The sequence below is a fragment of the Hemitrygon akajei genome, chromosome 10 (genome assembly GCF_048418815.1).
Source record: "Hemitrygon akajei chromosome 10, sHemAka1.3, whole genome shotgun sequence".
Classification (NCBI taxonomy): Eukaryota; Metazoa; Chordata; class Chondrichthyes; order Myliobatiformes; family Dasyatidae; genus Hemitrygon; species Hemitrygon akajei.
Window position 1 is genome coordinate 71,800,857 of NC_133133.1, and position 24,230 is coordinate 71,825,086.

Here is a 24,230-nt window from a genome sequence, read left to right on the forward strand (position 1 = left end):
GATAGCTCAGTACAAGGTGTACTCGACCATAGATCTGAAATCCGCTTATCACCAGCTCCCCATCCGCCCAGAGGACTGCCCCTACACCGCCTTCGAGGCGGGCGGCAGGCTCTATCACTTCCTGCGCGTCCCCTTCGGTGTCACGAATGGTGTCTCGGTCTTCCAGAGGGAAATGGACCAGATGGTGGACCAGTGCCAACTGAAGGCCACATTTCCCTATCTGGATAACATCACCATCTGTGGTCGCGACTGGCAGGATCACGACACCAACCTCCAATGATTTTTCCAAGCGGCCGAAGCTCTGAATCTTACTTATAACAGGGACAAGTGTGTGTTCAGAACCACCCGAGTCGCTATCCTTGGGTATGTCGTGGAAAACGGGGTCATTGGCCCTGATCCCAACCGTATGTGCCCCCTGTTAGAACTCCCTCTTCCCACCACTCTCAAAGCCCTTAGACGGTGCCTAGGCTTCTTTTCTTATTACGCCCAATGGGTCCCCCATTACGCAGACAAGGCCCGCCCCCTGGTCAAGTCTACCACTTTTCCCCTCTCTGCTGAGGCCTGCGCGGCCTTCAGCTGCATTAAAGGGGACATTGCCAAAGCAACGATGCATGTGGTGGACGAGACCATCTCTTCCAAGTAGAGAGTGATGCCTCCGATTTCGCGCTTGCTGCTACCCTCAATCAGGAAGGCAGGCCAGTAGCATTCTTTTCTCGTACCCTTCAAGGCTCTGAAATTCGGCACTCCGCTGTGGAGAAAGAAGCCCAGGCCATAGTGGAAGCTATTAGGCACTGGAGGCACTATCTCGCCGGAAAAAGGTTCACCTTGCTGACCGACCAGTGCTCAGTTGCGTTCATGTTCAGCAACCAACAGCGGGGCAAAATCAAAAATGATAAAATTTTGCGGTGGAGAATAGAACTCTCCACCTACAACTATGATATCTTGTACCGGCCTGGCAGACTCAATGAGCCCCCTGATGCCCTATCCCGGGGAACATGTGCTAGCGCACAGCTCAACCAGCTGTATGCCCTTCATGCACATCTTTGCCACCCAGGGGTCACCCGATTTTACCATTTCGTGAAAGCCCGGAACCTGCCGTACTCCCTGGAGGACATCAGGACAATGACCAGGGACTGCCAAATCTGCGCTGAGTGCAAACCGCACTTCTACCGTCCTGAAATGGCGCAACTTGTCAAGGCCACCCGCCCTTTTGAGCGACTGAGTGTTGACTTTAAGGGCCCCCTTCCCTCCACCGACCGCAATGTCTATTTTCTCAATATTATCGACAAGTACTCGCGATTCCCCTTTGCCATTCCCTGCCCCAACACCACTACCACGTCCGTCATAAAAGCCCTGCGCCAGCTCTTCACTCTGTTCGGATATCCCTGCTATATCCACAGTGATAGAGGGTCCTCCTTTATGAGTGACGAGCTGCGCCAGTACCTGCTAGCTAGGGGCATTGCTACTAGTCGAACCACGAGTTATAATCCCCGGGGAAATGGACAGGTGGAGAGGGAGAATGCCACAGTGTGGAAGGCCACACTTTTAGCCCTTAAGTCAAAAGGGTTGCCGGTCTCTCGATGGCAGGAGGTCCTCCCTGAGGCACTCCACTCTATCCGCTCCCTGTTATGTACGTCCACCAATGCCACCCCTCACGAACGCCTATTCTCTTTTCTCAGGAAGTCTGTCACTGGGACCACCCTACCAGCTTGGCTGACATCCCCAGGGCCAGTGCTGCTCCGGAAACATGTGAGGAGCAATAAATACTCCGCGCTGGTCGAGAGGGTTCACCTTCTACATGCGAACCCCCAGTATGCCTACGTGGTCTTACCTGATGGGCGGGAGGACACGGTCTCCGTCCGCAACCTGGTGCCCACAAGAGCAGCAGACCACTACCCCGAACACTCCACGGTAACTATGAACCCTGTACCCGAGGTGACACCGCGCACACCGAGCCCTACACAGACTCCTCACGACACTCATATACCGGGCGTCTCGTACGCATATATACCAGGCACACACATGAGGGATCTCTGACGCCTAGTGGGCAGACACCTCCAGTTAGGCCGGAACCAGCACAACCTTCGTCTCCGGTGCAATCACCACCGGCACCTGTGCAATCACAGCCGGTGCTACGTAGATCACAGCGACAGATTCGACCACCTGATAGACTTAACCTGTAAATATACTTGTAAGAAACTTCGCCACATGGGGACTCTTTTTAAAACAAAGGGGGGGTGAATGTGGTGAACTACATATACCTGTCTGGACACGCCCCCTGATGACTGCTCCTGTGGCTCCTCCCACAGACCCCTGTATAAAGGTGATGGAGGTCTGAGCCCGGCCTCTCTGTCTCCAGGATGTAGTATGGTGGTCACTCACTGCTTGTTCCTTCTTCCGGTCAATAAAAGCTGATATCTCACCTTAACGTCTTAGAGTGAGTTATTGATGGTGCATCAGGAACTTGACTTTCATGGTAGAGCTAATTTTTGTGAAGAGATTTTTGCACCTTCTTTAGCCGTAGCTGAAGTACCAGATGCACAACGCTACAAGGACAAGCCAGAGAACTACAGGCCAGTGAGCCTAACACCAGTGGTGGGCAAGTTACCGTGGAGATTCTGAGAGTCAGAGTCTCCCTGCATTTAGAAAAGCAAGGACTAATTAGGGATAATCAGCATGGCTTTGAAAATGAGAAATTGCATCTCATGAACTTTACTGAGTTTTTTAAAAAAGGTGACCAATTAGATTGATGAGGGCAAGGTGATATATTTTCAAATGTCTGATTTCTAATTAATAAATTTCAATATGTTTTAAAAGTTTCAAATCTGTATCTTGCCAGTCACAGTCATGAAGAACACAGACAATTATTTTCCCTGTAATGGTTATTGTCTGGAGGCACAAACCATTCATTATGTATTTAGAATGGGTCAAGACACTTGATTGAGTAACTGCATGTTTATGTTGGATGACAGAGAGATCCAGGCGATAATTAAGGCTAGGGTTGACTGGTCCTACCAGACCGCCAACAGTTACAGGCACTGCCACAAGAGGCTTAATGTTGCTGGAATCTGGAGCGAAAATCAGTGGCTGTAATCATCATGAGAAGTCTTTTGCTGGTGAGGCAGTCCAAGGTTTAAAGAAAGTTCGGGATCTTTCAGAGATTTTTGTCAGGCTCCTATCATAACATTCTCTTAGGAACTTGGCAGAAGCCAATAAAAAGAAGCAAGATGCAAGTGAAGTGGCCATTTTTGGAATGGGCCAATGTAGGAATGGTCAGGCTTTGGTTCAACAGGCTTAGGCAAGAAAAAGTACAGGCTAGAACTTAGGTATGAGAAGTCAGGGGTATAACAAATATTGGAAGGATGGCAGGTAAGGCAGTGGAATGCTTTTGCTATGACAGGTGGGATTTCAGGGTATCTGACCGAGCTCAGGACGTTTCAGTGTGGCTGCAGAAGGCTCTCAAGAAACAGGGTGAGTAGCCAGAGTTCGTGGTGCACATTAGCATCAATGACATAAGGAGAAAAGGAGATGAGGTTCTGCTCAGTGAGTAAAGGAAGTTAGACCATAAGACATAGGATCAGAGTTAGGTCCATTGAGTCTGCTTCCCCATTTCATCATGGTTGATCAATTTTCTCTTGACTCCATTAACCTTCCTTCTCCCCATAACCTTTCATGCCCTGACTAATCAAGAACATCTCAACCTCTGCCTTAAATGCAACCAGTGAACTGACCTCCGCAGCCTGCTGTGGCAATGAATTCCATCTCTGCTGTAAATGGATGTCACTCTATGTTGAAGCTGTTTCAATGATAACCCCATCATTCTTCTAAATTCCTGTGAATACAGGCCCAGAGCTTTCAATCACTGCTCATATGATAACCCTTTTGTTGCCAGAATCATTCTTGTGAACCTCCTTTGAATCATCTCCAATGTTGGCACATCTTTTCTTAAATAAGGGATCCAAAACTGCTCACAATACTCCAAGTGGGACCTTACTAGTGCCTTATGCACCTCAGCATTACACCTTTGCTTTTATATTCTAGTCCTCTTGAAATGAATGCTAACATTGCATTCACCTACCTCACACAGATTTAACCTATAAATGATCCTTTAGGGAAGCCTGCACAAGGACTTCCGAATCCCTTTGCACCTCAGATTTTTGAATATTCTCCCCATTTAGAAAATCGTCTATACCTTTACTTCAGTTACCAAAATGCTGTGTACTTCCTGACACTGTATTCCATCTGTCATCTCTTTGTCCCTTCTCCAAATCTGTCTAAATGCTTCCTCAATACTACCTGCCCTTCCACCTATCTTTGTTTCATCCTCAAAACTGCCACAAAGCCATCAATATCATCATCAAAATTGTTGACATGCAATGTAAAGATAAGTGGTTCTAACACAAATGCCTGGTGAAAACCACTAGTCACCAGCAACCAATCAGAAAATGATCTCTTTACCCCCACTCTTTGCCTCCTGCCAGACATCCAATGGTCCATCCATGCTAGAAGCTTTACTATAATGCCCAGGACTCATATCTAGTTTAGCAGCCTCATGTACAACACCTTGTGAAAAGCCTTCTTGAAATCCAATAGACATTTTAAATTCCTGGGTGTTGCTATTTCAGAGGACCTGCCCTGGACCCAGCCCATAAGTACAATTGCAGAGAAAGCATGTCCATGCCTCTGCTTTCTTAGGAATCTACAGAGATTCGGCATGACATCTAAACTTTGACAAATTTCTAAAGATGTGTAGTGGAGAGTATATTGACTGGCTGCATCATGGCCTGGTATGAAAACACCAATGCCTTTGGAGGGAAAATCCTACAAAAGGTAGTGGATTCAGCCCAGTACATCAGGGGTAAAGCCCTCTCAAACACTGAGCACATCTCCATGAATGCTGTTATAGGAAAGCAGCATCCATCATTAGAGATCCCCACCACCAAGGCTATGCTCTCTTTCCACTGCTGCCATTAGGTAGAAGGTAAAACAGCCTCAGGACTCACACCACCAAGTTCAAGTACAGTACTACCCTCAACCATTAAGCTCTTGAATAAAAGGGATAACTACACTCACTTGCCCATCATTGAGATATTTCCCGCAACCAAGGATCCCACTTTAAGGACTCTTTATCTCATGTTCTCATTATTTATTGCTATTTATTTATATTTACATTTGCACATTTTGCTGTCTTCTGCACTCTGGCTGATCCCTCATTGATCCTGTTATAGATATTATTCTACTGATTTACTGAGTATGCCCACAAGAAAATGAATCTCAGAGTTGTATATGATGACATATATGAAGTTTGATAATAGCATTTTCTTTAACTTTGACATCCACTGATTCTCCTTTGCCTATCCTACTTGTTATTTCTTCAAAGAATTCCAACAGATTAGTCAGGCAAGATTTTCCCTTCAGAAAATCATGCCGGCTTTGACCTATTTTATCATGTGTCTTCAAATACCCCAAAACTGCATTCTTAACAATCAACTCCAACATCTTCCCAACCACTGAGGTCAGGCTAACTGGCCTATAATTTCCTGTCTTCTGGTTCCCTCCCTTCTTTTGCAATTTTCCTGTCATCTGGAATCATACCAGAATCTACTGATTCTTGAAAAATCATTACTAAAGCCTCCACAATCTATTCAGCTACCTCCTTTAGAACATCGGGATGTATTGCATCTGGTCCAGGTAATTTATCTACCATCAAATCTTTCAGTTTCCCAAGCACCATTTCCTTACTAATAGCCACTGCACTCACTTCTGCCTCCTTGAACTTCAGGCATACTGCCAGTGTTCTCAACAGTGAAGAATGATGCAAAGTACTTATTCAGTTTGTACCCCATACTACCTGTCCAGTGTCATTTTCCAGTAGTCCACGATCTACTCTCACCTCTCTTTTACTCTGTATCTGAAAATAAACATTTGGTATAATTTTTGATATTATTGAGAAGAGGCAGTAAAGCAGGAGTCCTTCAAGATAGGAATCACAGATTATCCCCAGTACCATGTGCTAGTCAGGGCAGATGAACGAGGGGGCTGAGGAGCTGAGCAGAATTTCTGATTTTTGGATCATTGGGGTCACCTTTGGGCAAGCTATCGGACGTACAAAGGGGATGGGTTACACCTGAACCCAAAGGAGAACAATACCCTTGTGGGCAGTTTTGCTAGAGCTGTTGGGGAGCATTTAAACCAGGGGTTCACAACCGTTTTTTATGTCATGGCCCAATACTATTAAGCTAAGGCTCCATGGTGGCCAGGTTGGGAACCATGTTTAAATTAATTTTGAAGGGATGAGGGAGCTGGAGTTACAGAGCAAAGGATGGGGCCGTTGGTGTACAAGTAGGTGCCATGTGTAGTGAGACTGAGATGAAGGACAGGCAGACGATAGGGCAAAACCGCAGTCAATGTGATGAGTTGAAGTGAAACATGGGAGCACAATCATAAAAGGTGATGAATGCAAGCAGCATACAGAATAAGCTAGATGATCTTGTACCACAATTAGAGATTGGCTGGTATTATGGCATAGGCATCACTGAGTCCTGGCTGAAAGAAGATCGTAATTGAGAGATTAACATCCAAGGATACACATTGTATCAAAAGGTCGGGCAGGTAGTCAAAGGGGTAGAGTGATTCTGTTATTAAAAATGAAATCAAATCCTTGGAAAGAGGAGACATGGGATCAGAAGGTGTAGAGTCCTTGTAATTAGAGTTAAGGAACTGCAAAGGCAAAAGGACACTGTTGGGAGTTATAGACAGACCTCTGATCAGTAACCAGGATGTGGGTATTGATTAAAAGGGGAGTTAGAAAGAGCTTATAATAAATCTAATGTTATAATAGTTATGGGTGATTTTAATATGGAAACAGTTTTGGAAAATCATTTTGATGCTGAAACCCAAGATAGGGAATTTGGAGAATGCCTACACGGTGGCTTTTTAAAGCACTTGCGGTTAAACCCACTAGGGGAAAGGAAATTCTAGATTGAGTGTTGTCTAATGAACCAGATTTGATTAGGGAGCTTAAGGTAAAGGAACTCTTGGAGACAGTGATCATAAAATGATAGAATTCGCCCTGTATTTTTAGAGGGAGAAGACAAAGTCAGATATATCAGTATTGAAAAGGAGTAAAGGGAATTGAAAGGCGCAAGAGGGGAGCTGCCCAAAGGTGGGACACTATCATGTTAATGGCAGAACTGAAATGGCTGGAATTTCTAAAGGGAGAACGAGACAACAGTGGCTTGAAAAGCAGCAAGTATTTTGACGGGAGTACTGGGCAGAAGCAACAGGAGTGTTCCCACGCAGGTCCGACGAAGATTTTCAACAGGAAAGCCAGCCTCTGTCAAAAAAGAAGTACCACCTATTGGAGTGGTCATTGTGGGAGCAGTCATCATCTGAGTGGTCTGAGTCAGAGTAGGGAGGCTTTGGCTGAAACAGGGCTTCGGCGAGAACAGGCAGTGTCTAGGTAAGTTCATTCATTATTTCTTATTCAGCTCTAGATAGCATCAGGGTTACGTCTAGAAACATAGAAACATAGAAAATAGGTGCAGGAGTAGGCCATTCGGCCCTTTGAGCCTGCACCGCCATTCAGTATGATCATGGCTGATCATTCAACTCAGAACCCTGTACCTGCTTTCTCTCCATACCCCCGATCCCTTTAGCCACAAGGGCCATATCTAACTTCCTCTTAAATATAGCCAATGAACTGGCCACAACTGTTTCCTGTGGCAGAGAATTCCACAGATTCACCACTCTCTGTGTGAAGAAGTTTTTCCTCATCTCTGTCTTAAAAGACTTCCCCTTTATCCTTAAACTGTGACCCCTCGTTCTGGACTTTCCCAACATCGGAAACAATCTTCCTGCATCTCGCCTGTCCAATCCCTTCAGAATTTTATACGTTTCAATAAGATCCCCCCTCAATCTTCTAAATTCCAGTGAGTATAAGCCTATTATAAGTATAAGCCAGTGTTCTGTTCTGGGTATCAGATGTGTATAAAAGGGACAAGTTGCACTTGAAGCCGGGGGGGCGGGGGCCAATACACTTGCAGGCAGATTTACCCGAGCTGTTGGGAGTGGTTTAAACTAATGCAGTGCGGGGATGGGAACCAGGATGATAGAGCTGAGGCAGAGCCAGCAGGTTTTCAAGTAGAGGATGGGTGTAACATGAATGTAAGGAAGGACAAGCCAATGGTGGTGTACAAATGCAGGCAGAGCAAGGAGTTAAATTGTAACACAGAGGCAAAGTTCAAAAGGGCAAAGAATGCAGGATTGAAGGTGCTGTATTTAAATGTGCGTAGCATTTGGAATAAGGTGGACAAACTCATGGTGGAATTAGAGATTGGTTGATATGACATTGTGGGCATCACTGAGTCGTGGCTTAAAGAAGGCCAGAATTGGGAGCTTAGTATCAAGGGATATACTTTATATCGAAAGGACTGGCAGGAAGGGATAGACGGTGGTGTGGCTCTGTTGGTAAGAAATGGAATTACGTCTTTTGAAAGAGGTGACATAGGGTCAGAGAGTGTTGAATCTTTGTGGGTGGAGTTATGAAACTGTAAGGGTAAAAAATTGTGGGCATTATATATAGACCTCCAAATAGTATCCAAGACGTGGGGTTGAGATTGCAAAGGGAGCTGGAAAGGGCATGTAATTAGGGTAATAACACAATTGTAATGGGGGACTTCAATATGCAAGGGGATTGGGAAAATCAGATTGGTGTCAGATCACAAGAGAGGGTATTTGTTGAATGCCTATGAGATGGCTTTTTAGAGCAGCTTGTGCTTGTGCCTACTTGGGGAAAGGCTTAGATTGGGTGTTGTGTAATAACCCAGATCTTACTGGGGAGCTTAATGTAAAGAAACACTTTGGAGGCAGTGATCATAATATGATTGAATTCATACTGCAATTTGAGAGGGAGAAGCATAACTCACATGTATCTGTATTGCAGTGGAACAAAGGAAATTACAGAGGCATGAGAGAGGAGCTTGACCAGGTGGATTGAAGAGGATACTTGCAGGGATGACAGCGGAGCAGAGATGGCTGAAGCTTCTAGGAATAGTTCACAAGGCAAGAATGGATAGGTCCCACAGTGGAAGAAGTTCTCAAATGGCAGGAGTAGGCAACAGGGGCTGACAAGGGAAGTTAAAGACTGCATAGAAGCCAAGGAAAAGGCATATAAGGTAGCAAAAATGAGTGGGAAGTTTTTAAAATCCAACAAAGTGCTACTAAAAATGCTATAAGAAATGTAAAGACTAGCCAATAATATAAAGCAGGATACCAAAAGTTTTTTCAGTTATATAGAGTAACAGGGAAGAGAAAGTTGATATTGGACTACTGGAAAATGATGCTGGTGAGGTAGTAATGGGGGACAAAGAAATGGCAGATGAACTTTATGGGTATTTGACATCTGTCTTCTCTATGTAGTGTTCCAGAGGTCTGTGAGTGCCAAGAAGCAAGAGTGAGTGCCATTGCTATATTTTCAAAGAGAAAAGTGCTAGGCAAACTCTAAGGTCTTAAGGTGGATAGGTCACCTGGACCAGATGAACTACACCCCAGAGACCTGAGAGAGGTTGATGAAGAGATAATGGATCCATCAGTCATAATCTTTCAAGAGTCACTTGATTCTGCATGGTCTCTGAGGAATGGAAATCTGCAAACGTCAGTCCGCTCATTAAGAAGGGAGGAAGGCAAAAGACAGGAAATTATAGGCTAGTTAGTCTAATCTCAGTGGTTGCGACCTGTACTGCATAGAACAGTACAGTAGAATAACAGGGCAATTGCCCCAAGATATTGTGCAAAATCAGCTAAAAAGCAAATAAAAATACACCCAAACACTAATCTCTCCTAGCTACACAACGTCCATCTTCCTCACACTCATGTGCCTATCTAAATGTCTCTTAAGAGCTTCTAATGTATTTGCCTCTATCAGCATACCAGGCAGGGTATTCCAGGTTCCCATCACTCTCTGTCTAGAAAACTTACCCCTCACCTCCCCTTTGAACCTTCATTGCATGCCCTCTGATATTAGAGATTTCAACTCTGGGGAACTGATACTCCCTGACTACTCTATCTATGCCTCTCATAATCTTATAAACCTCCATCAGGTCACCCCTCAGCTTCTGCTGCTCCAGAGAAAAGAACCCGAGTTTACCCAGCCTCTCATGATAGCACGTGCCCTTTAAACCAGGCAACATCTGGTAAACCTTTTCTGCACCCTCTCCAAAGCCTCAACATCATTCCTATGGTGGGGTGACCAGAACTGTCGCAATGCTCCAGATGTGGTCTTACCAGAGTTTTATAAAATCACAACATAACCTCTTGACTTTCGAACTCAATGCCTCGACTAGTAAAAGCAAACATTCCATAAACCTTCTTAACCACCCTATCAACCTTCCCCTGCTACTGACGTGAAACTCACTGATCTATAGTTCCAAGGACTTTCCCTTTTTTTTCTTTCTTAAGGTAGAGGTACAACATGAGCCATGTGTCGGTCCTCTGGGACTTCACCTGTGTCCAGAGATGATGTAAGAATACTGGTCAAGGCCCCAGCAATCTTGTCTCTTGTCTCTTTCAACTACCTGGGGTAATTCTTGATAGGTCATGGGGCTTTATCCACCTTCATACTCATCTGGAGGCCCAATTTTGTGCAATTGATGTTTAAATACCCTCCACATGTCAGCTGTGGACTTGCCAAAGAAATGGTGTTCCCAATGAATTCTTCTTATTTCCTGCCTAATGATCTTGTAACTTGCCCTACCCTGATTTAAAACTCTTCTGAAAGGACCATGCCTATCCTTATCTATAGCTATTGTGAAAGTTAAGGAGTTATGCTCACTGTTCTCTAACTGAGTGTTCTCTAACACCCACTGAAGGTCAATCACCTGTCCAGGCTCATTACCCAAACCAGATTTTCCTCTTGTTGGACTTCTCACATATTGATTACAGAAGCTCTCCTAGATACATTTAACAAATTCTGCCCTATCTAAACCCCTTGCACTAAGAAAGTCCCAATTTATATTAAGGAAGTTGAAATCCCACTTGACAACAGTCGTATTGTTTTTACAAATTTCCTTAATCTGATTACATCAATGTCCTCAATGTTCCTCAATGTCCTGTTGGCTATTGGGAAGGGGGGGGTGCGGTTCTGCTGTATAATCCCATCAATGTGATTGCACCCTTCCTATCTTTAAGTTCTACCCAAATGGACTCAGTTTCTGAAGCTTCCATCACGTCTCCCCTGAGTGAAGCTGTGATATTTTCCCTGATTAGTAATGCAACTCCACCCCCCATTACCTCTTCTCTATATTGTCTAAAACTTCGAAAACTTGGTACTTTGATCATCCATACCTACCCTTTGCTCAATCAAGTTTCAGTAATGGCCACAACTCCATAGTTCCATGCACTCATCCAAGCTCTTTACCCATAATGCTCATAGCATTGAGATAGACACATTTCAAACTATCCTACCCATCATACCTGTCACTTCGATTTTGACTTTCAATACTTTCCCTGACATCTACCTTCCAGAATGATCCTGCCCTTACCGACCTGGTGCTTCAGTTTCCAGCCCCCTGCAAAACAAGTTTAAACTCTCCTGAGTAGCATTAGCAACCTCCCAGCCAGGGTATTGGTTCCCCTCCAGTGCAAGTGCAACTCATTCCTCTTGAACAGGTCACCCATTCCCAGGAAAAGTTTCCAATAATCTTAGAACTGTACTGAAAAGACAGTTTGCACCTGAACTAGAGGGGGACCAAGAGAGGAAAAAGACCAAGTACTCTGAACTGGCAACTGAAGCTGTTCAGAACGGCTGGAAGACCAAGATTTTCCCTGTAGAAGTGGGACGCAGTGGATTCGTTGCTACACCTACCACCAGTCTATTGAAGAAGATGGAGGTGAGGGGTGTCTCCCTCCAACAAGCAATCAAGTCCTTGTCAAATGCACAGAAGAAAGCAGCAGTTGGATTTGGATTAAAAGGAAAGACAGCAACCGGGCTGCAAGATGAAGGCAGGAGGGTACGGAACTGAGGGGGGTGTATCTGTGACGCCAGGTAGCACCGTTGAACCCTCTGGAGATGTCGTGGGCTTATCAACGAAACGTCAAAGAAGGAGGGTGCCCACCTGATGACCCCGATGACATAGCAACCCTCCTCGTCACCACTCCAAGCCTACTGCCAACATCGAGAGTGCCGACTTTATCATAGGGATTGAAACATCAAGTCCTATTAGCTCTACTAATGGGAAAGTTCACTAGTGCTGCATGGGGAATGGTAGGGATTGGTGCTAGGTCCATTGTTGTTTGTCATGCATATAAACGATCTGGATAATAATGTGGTTAACTGGATCAGCGTGTTGGATGACATTAAGATTGGGGGTGTAGTGGACAATGAAGAAGACTATCAGGACTTGCCACTCTGAACTATCGGCATTATAAAGAAAGCTTTTGGTAGTTTGGCCTTCTTAATCAAAGTATTGAGTACAGGAGATGGGATATCATATTGAAGTTGTATAAGATGTTGGTGAGGCCTAATATGGAGTATCGTGTGCAGTTTTGATCACCTACATACAGGAAAGATATAAATAAGGTTGAAAAAGTACAAAAACAATTTACAAGGATATTGCTGGGACTGGAGGAATTGAGTTATAAGGAAAGATTCAATAGGTTAGGACTTTATTCCTTGTAATGTAGAGGATTGAGAGGAGATTCGATAGAGTTATACAAAATTATGATGGGTATACATTAGACGGGGGAAATACAAGCAGGCTTTTTCCACTGAGGTTGGGTGGGACTACAACTAGAGGTGGTGGGTTAAGGGTGAAAGATGAAAAGTTTAAGGGGGTCATGAGGGGATCACTCAGAGGGTCATGAGAGTGTGGAATGAGCTGTCAGCGCATTGGTGCATGTGAGCTTGATTTCAACGTTTAAGAGCAGTTTGGATAGGGACATGAATGGGAGGGGTACCTATCCAAACTTCTGGCCCCGGTGCAGATCGATGGCAATAGACAAGTTAAGTGGTTAGCATGGACTAGATTGGCCAAAGGGCCTGTTTCTGGGCTGTAATTTTCTATGACTCTATATGCAAGAGTTAATCATTAAGACAATGTGTTTCTGCTAATTGGCTTACAGGAAACCAGGTACCATTGTGACTTGAAGTCAAGCTGGCAGAGCAGACAGATGCTGTCATTTTGTATGTCACATGGTCACAGGTATAGACAATCAAGATTTTGTGTATTTACCATATTGGTGTACAATATTAATTTTGGCTGTCTTGCTCTCTATCATCAAAAGGTTTTAGGATGTTAGTGTTAATTCGTTTCTCCCAAAGGCATTTAGTCCTTCAGGTGTCTTATCAATTACAATGGGCTTCCACTATGTATTTCAAAGGAACCATTGTTATCCCAAAGTATTGAAGTAAACATTGTTATTGAAACTATTGAAATTGTATTGAATCAACTACTGTTACTTTTTGTTCTTAAATTATAAAAGTGTGACATCTCTGGGTTTGTGAGCCTGGACTGAGAGTGTCTCCTGAATGATGCCTGCTTGTTGTGCAGAATAAAGTCTTCAGTTACATCAACCTTAGTGTCTCTCCAGTGATTTCAGCTGTCTAATGAGGTGAGAATTTTCTTTAAGACTAGCACCCATACTTGATCCATCTGACAACTCTGTGTGTGTGTGTGTGTGTGTGTGTGTGTGTGTGTGTGTGTGTCTGTGTGTGTGTGTGTGTGTGTGTGTGTGTGTGTGTGTGTGTGTATCTGTGTGTGTGTGTGTGTGTGTGTGTGTCTGTGTGTGTGTGTGTGTGTGTGTGTGTGTGTGTGTGTGTGTGTATCTGTGTGTGTGTGTGTGTGTGTGTGTCTGTGTGTGTGTGTGTGTGTGTGTGTGTGTGTGTGTGTGTGTGTGTATCTGTGTGTGTGTGTGTGTGTGTCTGTGTGTGTGTGTGTGTGTGTGTGTGTGTGTGTGTGTGTGTATCTGTGTGTGTGTGTGTGTGTGTGTGTGTGTGTGTGTCTGTGTGTGTGTGTGTGTGTGTGTGTGTGTGTGTGTGTGTATCTGTGTGTGTGTGTGTGTGTGTGTGTGTGTGTGTGTGTGTGTGTTTTATGTAAGGGACCAGCTGACAGACTAAACTAGAAACAGGACCACTGGTTGTGTAAGGTCACCAGTAGGTGCAGGTATACTCATTCTGTAGACAATGGATTAAGCGTGGCGTGGCTATTGTGAACACTTGTGTAGTGATAGGATATTACTCGGGATGCCAGAATAACTGTGTACTCGTTTGGTGGACAATAGATTATGGGTAGCATGGCTATTGAGAACAGCCCTTCCGGCCCTTCGACCATGCCACCTAACAATCCCCAATTTAATCCCAGTCTAGTCACAGGACAATTTACAAGGACTGACTAACTTATGAAGTGGTATGTTTTTGGATTGTGGGAGGAAACCTGAGCACCTGCAGGAAACCCATGTGGTTACAGGGAGAAGGTACAATCTCCTTACAGGCAGCAGCAGGAATTGAACTTGGGTCGCCGGTCCTGTAAAGTGTTGTGCCACCCAAAGAAATATACATATTGGCTGAAGCTAAATGCTTGAGAAATACATTGGACAGTATGACTCCAGGCTGCAGGATGGAACATTCACAACTAGTGGGAATACAAGAAATGAGGAAAGATATTGGAACTTTAAGGAAGAAGTGGGACAGTGACTTGGAAGAGGAGAGATTAACAGGGGTATGATGGTGCCAGTTGTTCAGAAGGCTGATGAACCTGTCATGGACGATGCAGAGGGAAAATACTGGGCTTATGAGGAACACTCAGGGCTGGGTAGTCCAGGGAGGGATGATCCTGTCTTCCTGAAAATGCTCAAGGAAGAGCTGAGCTGACCCCACCATGATGTTTTAGACTTGGGGATAGTGGTGGCATCAATGTATTCCACAATTGTTTCCTGGGCTGTGAAATAGATCAATAGAGAGGGAAGACAGGTTGTAAAGGTGACATAGCTCTCATTGCTGCTGCGAAGATGCAGAGATCTTGCTTTGATTGCCACCAACCAGGGCACTAAGTGAGGGCCTGCCACACGAGGCATATAAAGACAGAGGAGATAATGTGACAGCTGTGGTCTCCCAAGCCATAGTTGGAGAGGTGAGAGTCACCCACCAACAGAACCAAAGACCCCAACCCCGAGAGTGCCCTCTCTGTCCAATCTGACTTTTGGCCAGATTATAGAATCAGTAAAGACAGCTTTGAGGTCAGACAAATAGCTGGCAGTGGCCCCTCTTTGTCAGCCCCAGAGACCCGCAGATGTACACAACAACATCGTTCGGGAGCCAGCAATGTGATACGTTAGTGGATAGAAGGGCATTGGTATTGATAACTGAACTAACGTACCCTTGTCAATGACTTCAGTGGCTATTTATATCATGGGTGTAGGGCGAAGAACAGTGAAAGCGGAAAGAAGTGAGGAACAGATGTTCGCAATCTTCCAGCTTCCAGCTGAGTTTGTCCAAATAATGAGGGTATATCCTTGAATAGACATACTGTGGGAGGGGCAGGGCCTGTTCTAGATTCTAGAAAGGGTGAATCCTGAGGGAGCGAACATGTACAACCAGTAGATTATACAGCTTAGCCAGCACAGCCGGAGTCACTCAGGGACTGGAGCCAGGGACAGTGTGTGTCGGAGCTATGCAGCTGTTCTCTGCCTGCGTTGCGCATTTATTATGGCAGCTAGTCACATGGGTGGAAGTGGGGTAAAAGCGAAGGGAATAAGTTGCACTTTCATACTTCGTTTGTTGCGTCTGTAGCAGCTGGGGATGTCGTATCTTTTGCTGGTTGCTCAATAATGTTCAATTACACTCAGCTTACTCTTGGGTATGCTTAACTTGCATCAGCTCAAGACTGTATGTTTGCTAATTGCTAATAAAGGATCGAATGCATATCTTCAACTTTTGGAGCAACTGTTATTGGAGTGAGAGTGTGTCGTGCAAATATAAAAAATCCGTCGGGTTACTGGCAGGTTGTTTTGGTTTGGTTTGGCTGCTATAGTGTCTATGAGTTACTTTGTCAGCAGTTCCCAAAGCTGTGGGCTGGACACAGCAAGTTTATGGTCAAGTGAAGATAAAACTTATTAAAGTTGAGGGGGGGGGACCTGCATAAACCCCATAAGCCCGCAAAAAATGATGTGTTGACAGCTGTCCAGAGTATGGTAAAGGAACTAAAACCCTATGGGTTACTAAGAGTGACCTCTTCGACCACTAACTCACCTATATAAGACCATAAGACATAGAAGCAGAAATAGGCCATTTGGCCCATCAAGTCTGCTCTGCGATTTAATCATGGCTGATCCTGTTTTCCCCTACTCAGCCTCACTCTCCGGCCTTTTCCCCATAACCTTTGATGCCATGTCCAATCAAGAACCTATCAATCTCTGCCTTAAATACACCCAGCGACCTGGCCTCCACAGCTGCCTGTGCTAATAAATTTCACAAATTAACCACCCTTTGGCTAAAGAAATTTCTCCACAACTGTTCTAAATGGACACCCTTCTATTCTAAGTCTGTGTCCTCTTATCCTTGATACTCCCACCATGGGAAACATCCTTTTCACATCTACTCTGTCTCAGCCTTTCAACATTTGAAAGGTTTCAATGAGATCCCCCCTCATCCTTCTAAACTCTAGCAAGTACAGACCCAGAGCCATCAAACGTTCCTTGTATTGTAACCCTTTCATTCCTGGAATCATCCTTGTGAACCACCTCTGGACCCTCTCCAAGCCACCACTTCTTTTCTGAGATAAGGTTCACAATACTCAAGGTGAGGCCTCACCAGTACCTTATAAAGCCTCAGCATCATATCCCTGCTCTTGCATTCTAGACCTCTTGAAATGAATACTAACATTGCATTTGCCTTCCTCACCATTGACTCAACCTGCAAGTTAACCTTTAGGCTGTTCTGCACGAGATCTCCCAAGTCACTTTTCATCTCAGATTTTGGAGTTTTTCCCCATTTAGAAAATAGTCTGCACATTTATTTCTAACATTGTATTTCATTTGCCACTCTCTTGCCCATTCTCCTAATCCTCTGTAGCCTCCCGGTTTCCTCAACACTAGCTGCACCTCCACCAATCTTCACATCATTTGCAAACTTGGCAACAAAGACATCTATTCCACCATCTAAATCATTGATATGCAGCTTTAAAGGAAGTGGTCCCAACATCGACCCCTGTGGAACACCACTAGTCACTGGCAGCCAACCAGTAAAGGATCCTTTTATTCCCACTCGCTGTCTCCTACCAATCAGCCAATGCGCTAACCATGCCAGTAACTTACTTGTAACACCACAGGCTCTTAACCTGGTAAGCAACCTCATGTGCGGCACCTTATCAAAGGTTTTCTGAAAGTCCAAATATGCAACATCAGTTACGTCTCCTTTATCTATCCTACTTGAAGTTTCCTCAAAGAATTCCAACAGGCAAGACTTTCCCTTAAGGCCAGTATATGGCCTTTAAGGCATTTCCCTTTATGGTCAGTAAAGAAAATAGGCTGATTATATCATTTAACAATAGACTATACTGCCCTCAATGAGACCATACCTAGATGCCATCACAATGTGGCGAGTTCTGTCACAATCCTGAATGGCCTGTCTTCAGTACATAAAATTATCTTAGTCCTGGACATTGCCAATAGATTTTGGGAGCTTCCATTAGTATCAAGCCCTAGGACCAATTTGCCTTTACCCTGGATGGGCAGCTGTATACTGCATGTGTATCAGACTTCCCCCCCTCTCCACCACCCACTGCCCCAGTAGCCCAGCCATTTTTCACAAGGTCATGGCATAACCTTTTGGAAACCTCAAAGTAGCAGCTACCACTTGACTATCTTACAATATGTAGATAATCTGTTAATTGCCTATGAGGATGAAGCAGGTCACTTAGGACTGATAGACAGTGTTTTAAATATATTATGGGATAAGGGGTTTAAAATCAGCCCCCACAAGGCTCAAATAGAGAAACAAACTATACAGTATCTGGGATACATGATCTCATGGGGGAGAAAGGACATGTCAGATGACCAACGTTCTGCAATCAACTTTATGCCCCGCCCAGTCAACATAAGGGGAGTGAGGTCTGTTCAATGGACTGGGGTAACCCGATGCAGATCGCCCCTTTCACTTTTGCTGCAGTAATGAGGGAGGGTATTACAATGCAGTGGTGGTGCAGGGCCATGGGGACTTAAGACCAAAGGTATATTATTCAACAAAGCAGGCAGCTGCTGTAGCAGAAGCTCCCAGACTGTGCAAGGAAGCGAACCTGTTGTGATGGTGGGACTAATCATACTGCGCACTCCCCCTATCGTTGTAGAGCTCCTGAATACAGGGAGGCTGAAAGAAGCCACTGACAGCAGAACGGCAGTTCCTGCGCTCCACAGTCAAGTCAGTGACCGTAGCAAGAGACACTGGAATGAATCCCACAAGGTACTTCCTGATAAGGAGCAGGCACATGATTGCCAAATGGAAAAAAAGCTGAAGGGAGAGATCGATTTGAGAAAAGTACCTCTGGAAGAGGAATAGGGGAAATTTTATAGATGGGTCTTGGAGGTACATGGATGGAAAGCTGCAGATTGGATGGGCCGTGGTGAAAGAGCATGGCCAAGGGTCGCCCAGCTCAGGTGGTGGAACCGGTGGCCCTGACAGAAGCACTGCGCTACAGTAAGAGCAGATGAGTAAATGTATACTGACAGTGCGTATGCTTTTGGGATGGTGCGTGACTATCTGATGGTGTGGACACAACAACAATTTGTAGCCATAACAGAGGCAGGTATTCCCAATACGAGGACTGCTGGAAGCAGTGAGTCTGCCAGCAGAGGTTGCAGTGATGAGATTAGTGACTCACCAGAAAGGGGTGAGTAAGGAGCAGAAAGGAAAAGAGTGGGCAGGCATCAGGGCAAAAAGGGCAGCTGAAGAACAAGAGGTGACTGAAACTACTTGGGCCAGTTTCATAAACTTTTATGAAGAGGTGGAAGTGGAGGAGGAGAAATGGAGGAGACAGGGAGCCAAGGAGGAAACAGGTGGGAGCTGGACCCGGGGGAGACAGGAGTCCTGGCAGCTCCACCTTATATTAGGCAGATACTACTGAAGTTATATCGTGGGGTGATGAATCAGAGAAGGTACAGCACACTCATGACTTTCTAGCAAAGCTGTTGGTGGCCATGGATGGGTAGAAAGACTGAGAAATTATGTAGCTGTTGTATCATTTGTGCCTAGCATTACGCTGGTAAGGTGGCAAGCCAGCCACGGCCGAGAAGACCCTATGGAAACAACCAAACTTCATGGGGCCACTGGCAAAAAGCAGTGGGGTAAGCTATTGTCAGTATCATGGATCACTTCACCCAGAGTCTAGAGACTTTCTCAGTGAGAGATTGTACCACTGGCACAGGAGCACAGATTTCAGCTCAGGAAATCCTCTCCAGCTGGGGAACCACAGCCCAGGTGGATCAGGATCAGGGAGCACATTTCACAGGGAAAGAGATGAAGGAAAAACGCAAGCTGTTAGAGATTCGACAGTGGTTCCATGTACCCTACCACCCTCAGAGCTTAGGAATGGCAGAAGTTTGTTTTGTGTGATTGTATTTTACTTCTGCCTAATGTATACCATGTCCCCTGTGCTCTGTGTCTTGCACCTTGGCCCCGGAGTAATACTTTTATTTGGATGCATTCACGGGTATCCATGTATGGTTGAACGTGTACTTAAACTCTTCAAGGGGACCACAAACTTTTTGTGGTTGGAGGTTCGCAAGCCTCAGAGACCCGGAGAACTCTGCTGGCTGCCATCGAGGTCTTGTGCTTTGGCTCTTGGTAGGATTACTCATGCCAAACAGATGAAAGGGTAGAGGGCAGATTAACAGCAGTCCACTCGACCTCCCAGTCCAGGGATTCAGCTCAGAGCTAACAGCCCTGACTGGCAAAACAAAGTTGTTATGAAAACAGCAGTGAAGAATCCTTCTACATCTGTATTCCCGAGTGATGCACCATCAATAACTCTCCGAGACCTGAGGCGAGATATTGGCTTTTATTGACTGGAAGAAAGAACAAGCAGTAGTTGACCACCATACTACATCCTGGAGACTGAGGGCCGGGCTCAGGCCTCAATCGTCTTTATACTGGGGTCAGTGGGAGGAACCACAGGAGCAGTCAGCGGGGGGGGGGGGCGTGTCCAGACAGGTATATGTAGTTCACCACACCGAGTCTCCAGCCAGGATTTGCATGACTGGCAGTAGTGAAAACCAAGAGGAAGCTACTGACATGATGAAGAAAGCTGGACACTGCCACAGGTGAAGGACGTTCATTGCTGCCTGAAATGCCAGTAGTGTAATGGGCTGCAAATAAATAAATAAGTTGAACTTGAACTTGAAAGGATGAACCAAACAATCAAAATGGCCTTAGAGCTATAACAGAGACAGGAAAGACATGGGCTGATGATTCGCCAGGAACCCTGATGAGGTGGAGAGCAGCCCCAAACTGCACGCTGTGTCTCAACCCCTATGAATTACTGATGGGGCGAGCAATACGACTCCCGTATGGTGTGATTACAAGTTGTGGCAAACCTGGAACTTAAAGGGAATAAATCAGCCGCTATGTAAAGGATTTCTGTAAATAGCTGTAAGTGTTGAGGGACCGAGCAAAGGAACAACAACACATTGCTGATCAGAGACAGCCGAGGGAGAGAAAATAATCCTCCCACAGCTGGGAGACCAAGTCATGGTAAGGGAGCTGCCAGAAAAGACGGCTCAGGTGCGTAGGACCACAGATGGTGATAATGACAAGTGACATATTTATGAACTGACTCAGTCAGTGGAAACACTACACTCAGGTTAAACTACATGACTCACCTTGTTGCTTTCACAGATAGAACAAGGGATCAAATCCACCAGTGTTATTACTGAAAATCAAAGTGATGAATATCAGCCTGCTGTTTTCAAATCTGATGAAAGCAAATCCACAGGTGAAAGAGAACAGAAGCGTGAATGAAGAAGACAGAGAGAGAGAGAGAGAGAGAGAGAGAGAGAGAGAGAGAGAGAGAGAGAGAGAGGGTGGAGAGAGGGGTGGGGGAGAGGGAGAGAGAATGAATGAATGAATGGCAGCAAATTGTACAGAAAGGTCAGAGTAGAGCAGTCAATATACTTCCCACTGATGGCTGGTTCTTGTTTTAGTTAAATCAATATTTATTGTTTTTTTTAAACATTTTTTATTTTTACTGAACACAAACAAAAACAGAAACACTAAACGTATGCTAACAAAGCCAGGGAATCACACATAAGCAGCAAAATATATATAACTATTAACTTTAAATATACAAATAAACAAGAAAATCCATGGCATGTGATGCACCATCAATAACTCTCCGAGACCTGAGGCGAGATATTGGCTTTTATTGACTGGAAGAAAGAACAAGCAGTAATTGACCACCATACTACATCCTGGAGACTGAGGGCAGGGCTCAGGTCTCAATCGCCTTTATACCGGGGTCTGTGGGGGGGAGCCACGGTCAGTGGGAGGAGCCACAGGAGCAGTCAGTGGGGGAGGGGGGGTGTGTCCAGACAGGTATATGTAGTTCACCACAGCATGCCTGTGAATCAGAAACAAAGTTAACTTGCCATGACCTTCACCACAGAGTTACTATTGACAGCTTTAGCAATCAGGGGCTGAAGGAGTGAAGAGGATCTGCTCAAATTTCTGGAATGGTTTATTGTAATCTCTGCCCGGTCTATTAGATAGGCAATTAGGTATGTTAGATAGTGTAGATGTAAGTCCCTATATTAGTAATTGGGGAAGTGGTCCAAAATGAAGGTCATTTTCTCTGCCTTACGTAATTAGATCCTCCTTGAAGTTTTGCCTTTCTGGGACAAATTTTTCTCCAGAGGGCATGAAGGGAGTGAAAAAGGATTTAGTGCTTTCCTGGTGTATATGACGAATAAACTCTTCTTGGGCTTCCAGCCAGGTAAAGGTATTGATTTTAACCGAAATTTTGATGACAAAATTTGTCACCTTCATCGGGGATGATGCATAGGCACATCTAGTCCGGTGGTATATATGCTGCTGTTGTCTGTCCCTCCTGATTGGTTAATCTTCAACCAATCAGGTTTCTCCTGTCCCAACTTATTTAGCATTCAATTTCAGTTCTTACTTATAGCAAGACCTTCATTCTTATAAAAATTCTATTTCTCTAGTTTTATTTCAATGGCTTCCTCCACCAGGCAGTCCCAAAAGCATGGTACAGTAGTCAATCCTATGGCCATTGGGAATGCAATGTTCTGCTACCACTGATTTCTCCGGGTAACCCAAATAGATAGGCCCCCGTGCTCCCTGATGCCAGTTTCAACCATGAGCCCTGTCTGACCAATATACGCTGCTCCCCATTCACAGGGAATCCTGCAAATAGCAGCTGTCCTTAGTCCCAGGTCGTATTTGACCTGCATAAGTTGGGTTTTGAGCTTCCTTACGGGTTAGTGGATGGTATTAATTTTTTCAGGATCCTGGTGATTCTTCCAGAAACCATGGAGATATAAGGAAGACAGGCAGTAGCAACCTCATTGTTAAGTTTCCTGGTTTACCCATCAGTCCTTATAAGGGCTCACCACATAGCCACTCTGTAGGAATATCACGTGTAATCATCTTATTTCCTTGTGGAGACTCTCCAGGTCCAAAATAGTGTTTGCACAGTTAATCGAAGTAGAAAGAACCGTTCTTTGTTGGGAGGCGTGATGGTGACTGTTATTGTTGAGTTATAAGTCAGTGTGAGTTGGTTTCCATTAGACAGCATGTCCGAGCTTTCTGTCCGGCTTCCATCATATTAGAATGTCCAGGAATGGGAGGCGACCATTCTTCTGCATCATCTTCGCAAATTGAGTGTTTGGATTTATGCTGTTCAGATGGTCATGGAGCTGTTGGAGTGTCTGGAGTCCATGAGGCCACATTATAAAGGTGTCATCAATATATCTGAAGCAGCATTTGGGGTGTAAGTGCGATGAACTCAGAGCCCTCTCCTCAAAGTCTTCGATGTAGAGATTAGCAATAGCCGGTGACAAGGGCCATCCTATGGCCCCTCTGTCTGTTTGTTCATAGTAGTTCCCCTCATAAAGGAAGTGAGTTGATGTAAGGGTGTGTTCAAAAAGATCAATGGTACCCTTATCAAACCTTCAATGCAGGAGGACCTAATGGGAACTCTCGTGAACAGGGACACCACATTGAAACTGACTATTATTTCCTCTGGGGTCAGCTGGATGTTGGTTATTGTTTTTACAAAGTTGGTCGAATTTGTGATGTGATGCTTACAGCCTCTAACAAAAGGAGAGAGCATGCGTAACAAAGTAGTAAGTCAGACAATCTATCTCACTGATGATAGGCTTCAGGGGGTTCCCTCCTATGTATCTTAGGGAGTTCGTAAAGTCTTGGTGGCACCCGTGCCTGAGGTAAAATTGTCTTGCAAATGTCTGCTGGCAGTCTGGATTTCTTTAGTAAAGTGGAGGTCATCCTCACAAACGAATCAGTGGGATAGAACTCTGCAGGTGGGATCGTGCAGAATCTGTTGGACTTTCCTGTGTTATTTCTCCAAGGACATCAGGACCATCACATTTCCTTCCTCCATTGGTAAAATAATGATGGCGGGGTTTCGCCGTAGTGCCTGGAGGGCCAGTCATTCTCATTTTGTAATGTTCGGTTTTGGCAAAATGGCCCTTTTGAGGGCCATGCAGAGCTCAATCTTTACCTCCTTCTTCTACTTTGATTAACCACGCAAAAGCTAATTTGGACCTGGAGATTCTCCATGAGTGAATAAGATGATTGTGCACGGTGGTCCTACAGAATGGCTAAAGGACGAAGGAAATCAATCGGGCCCTTAAAAGGGATGACAGAAAAACCAGGAAGCTTAACAAAGAGGAGAAACACATTGCTACTGCCTGGCTTCCTTGTATTTCCTCCGTTTCTGGAAGGATCACCAGGATCTTGAAGAAATACTAGATTAATAGCATCCACAAACTGTAATCACAGTTTATGTGCTTCAAAGATGACCTGGGACTCAGGATGGCTGGCTTTGACAGGACTCCCTGTGAAAATGGAGCATTGTATGTTGACCAGATGGGGCACCTGGTTGAAACGCACATCAAGAAGCATAGGAAATGTATCCATTTGGCCTACCTGGAGAAACTGGCATAGCAGAACATTGCATTCACAATGGCCTTTGGATTGACATTGAGTT